Source organism: Myotis davidii, unplaced genomic scaffold (genome assembly GCF_000327345.1).
Source record: "Myotis davidii unplaced genomic scaffold, ASM32734v1 scaffold69, whole genome shotgun sequence".
NCBI lineage: Eukaryota > Metazoa > Chordata > Mammalia > Chiroptera > Vespertilionidae > Myotis > Myotis davidii.
Window position 1 is genome coordinate 2,491,034 of NW_006300363.1, and position 2,973 is coordinate 2,494,006.

The 2,973-nt window shown below is 53.4% G+C and overlaps 1 long non-coding RNA gene across 1 annotated transcript in view; it reads left to right on the plus strand.

The window, feature by feature from the left end:
- LOC107185139 overlaps positions 1–2,818 on the plus strand; it is a 4,490-nt gene extending 1,672 nt beyond the window's left edge. The window contains exon 2 of the long non-coding RNA XR_001516059.1: positions 1,116–2,818. This is a non-coding gene — a long non-coding RNA (uncharacterized LOC107185139). The remainder of the gene's footprint in view (positions 1–1,115) is intronic.
- Positions 2,819–2,973: the final 155 nt, after the last annotated feature.

Sequence of the window (2,973 nt, forward strand, 5' to 3'; positions counted from 1 at the left end):
TTCCCCACGGGCGCGCCGCGACCCCTCCTGGCACGTCCCCTGCTCGGTGGAGGCGCAGCTACTTAACATGCAAAGTTTCCTGCAGCCCGCCCGGCTCGCTCGTGATCATTTCAGTAGCTGAACTGGCTTCTTTCCCAAAAGGCTGCCGAGGCACACAACATCTTGGGGACCCATTTTGCTCCCGACGAACACGCTACACGGACCCGGAGTCTCCTCTCTTGCAAACTCTGACCCCTTCCTCGTCTCTCCCTTCATCGGGCCCCCTCCCCAGCTCCCCGTCCGTCCTCCCCCGCCACGGCCCGGGATCCCAGTCCCTCTCCCAGGGCTCAGCAGTTGATCGCTCTTACCTTTTCCCTCCGCCACTGGGGCTTCGGGAGATGATCCAATGACCAAGCAGAGGAGCCAGAAAGCTCTAGCTGTCATTTTCGCAGACACGGTTCCCCAGGCTCTAACGCCGAGCCGGGGCTTTCTGCTGTTTCTCTCCCCCCACCCCTTCTCCACACCCCCACCCCCTTCATGCTAATGAGAGGCAGCCTTTGGGGAAACGGGAATCACTCACTGGACAGACCATCGGAGCAACAGGGAGCCGCAGGGATTTCTCCCACGTCCTGAGGGCGACAGCACGTGGCCTCCCAAAGTCGTCCCTGCGAATGTGTGTCCTGCGGCCTCTGAGCAGCGATAACATCAAAATCCTAAACTTTAAATCCCGGAGGGTTGGCGGGCTGGGCTGGGGGGGAGGGGGGAGAGGGTGGGTTGGCAAGTGGAGAGAATAGGGTGTTCAGGGGTGAGGGACAGGGCGGGGAGAACGGGTGAGAGGGAGTTTGTTCTCATGAAGTCTGCAACAAATAAGCTCACTAGCGCTTCAGACAGCTTGGGCTGGTGGCAGGGAGATCTCAGATGACAAAGTCCCTCGCAGAATGTGTCAGGGATTCCAAGAGAAACAAGTCACCACAACCTAGGTTTGGTTAAACGATTTTACTGTGTAGACAACTTCCATATTCTAGAACCAGAAGGAACAAAAGCCGTCCGCAAAATAGCTTTTCCTCTTCCTTCCCGCACCCCCATTGAAACTGGTATGTAGTTGGCAGGATTCAGCAAGCCGTTCCCCCCGCCAGGTGCTCGGGTACAAAGGTGAACAAACACCTTCCCAGGTCTCTAGTGATGGCTCATCTCCTGCAGAAAGGTGAGTCGCTGCTGAGGGCTGAATTCTGAAACCGTCCTGGGCTAAGGAACCTCCTCCTCAGATTGCACCGAAACAATATTCACCGAGGGCAGAAGCAGGCTCAGCCTCGTAAACCCACAGCCGGCCCCGCGTGTATCTCCTTTCAATGGCTCCAAACCCAAAAGCAAGGGGACGTGCACTGAGAGGAAGGCGTTTTCTCAGAAGCCTCTCAGCCAACAGTGAGATGCAGCGGCTGGAAGAAACAGCCAACTTCTGCTGCACTGACATCTCACGTCTCAGAAATAACAGTGCGCGTGGACTGACCAGATGCTGGGGGGTCGAGTTTTCCAGAAAGACACTGGACAGCCAGAAGGAGAACAATGCGTGGTGAGAGGGCTGGACTCCATCCTGTGTACGTTCTTTTGGAGGAACGCAGGATTGGCAGTCGAGACACAGGAGAACATTTGTGTTTTGTGAAAGAACTCGTAGGTTAAAGTGATGAAGGGACAAGTTTAACTTCCCTCGAGGAAAATATTGTAACGACCGAGATCTCCAAGGGAGCAGACGGAAGGGTGGTGACAGTGAGCTCCTGGCCGTCGGGGGCGCTCAGAGAGAGCATCGTTCAGAGATGCTGTAGAAAGTGTCTCCTGCATGAGGTGCATTGTGGTTTGAGGGATACAGTGAGGTCAGTGCCCCCTGGAGAGGAGCTGTTTGTCCAGCCACAGGCTGGCAGGATGTTGGAGGGGGCCCCTATGTTCCGTAGTCTGGTTCTCAACTTTCCTCCGCTTGTAACCCAGAGGATGTCAATGGATCAGATTCATGGGATTGACTCATGTTAACCAAACTGGTCAAAAGCAGATGTATAAACCAGAACGTTATTTATTAATAGGCAATGGAGGGACTATAGTAAAGGTGATTCCGAGGTCTAATGATTAATCAGAAGGTTGTGTTTTGAGCACTAAATTAAATTACAGCTGAAGGTAGGCTAATCTTTCTCATTCAGTTTTGAGAGGAGGACTACACCTCTCCAGTCCCTGCAAGGCTTGAGTACACCAGTCAGTGTCTCCAACCTCCGGCCAGGACCACATACACTCGGTGAAATTCGTGCTTTTGGGGGCCCAGTTTATCGATGTCCTGAGCTCCCCTTCTTTCACATGTTCTTTAAGTCAAGTGAAATAGAATTAATTAGGCTTCAGCTTTCTCAGTTACAACCACATCTCAGACATACCTGCTGGAGATTATATTCAAGTCACACAGATCCAATTTGGGGTGTTGGTGTTCCAGAAACTCTTCTGTTGCAGGAATGTTGTGAATGCCCCAAAGCCCACACCCTGCAATGTCGAGGCAGAGACCAGCTGCACGGCGCCCACATCGCCTCCGGGCTCCCAGGTGGCACCACCCTGGAAGAACTTGCAGGGTCCAGGGCTGGGCAGCAGCTGGCTTGCAACTTCCGAACCACACAAACGGTGGGAGGCACAAAGAGCTCAGAGACGGATCTGTGTAAGCCAGAACGCCACTTACTAATTTACAAGAGATCAACCCAGGCAAGTGTGCATGCTCACGTCAGCCTGGCTGACATTCCCTTCCTATACACAAGCCACGTGGGAAGCCAAATTCTCATCACGATGCTTGGTAATATAAAACAGAGCACGAGGAGTTTGTCATATGATTGGAATGTCTAACGGTATTGGTTTCTCATAGCCTAATGTGTCCATCTCTATAATAGGGGTGTGTGTGTGTGTGGGGGGGGGTGTGGGTGTGTGTGTGGGTGTGGGTGTGTGGGTGTGGGTGTGGGTGTGTGTGGGTGTGGG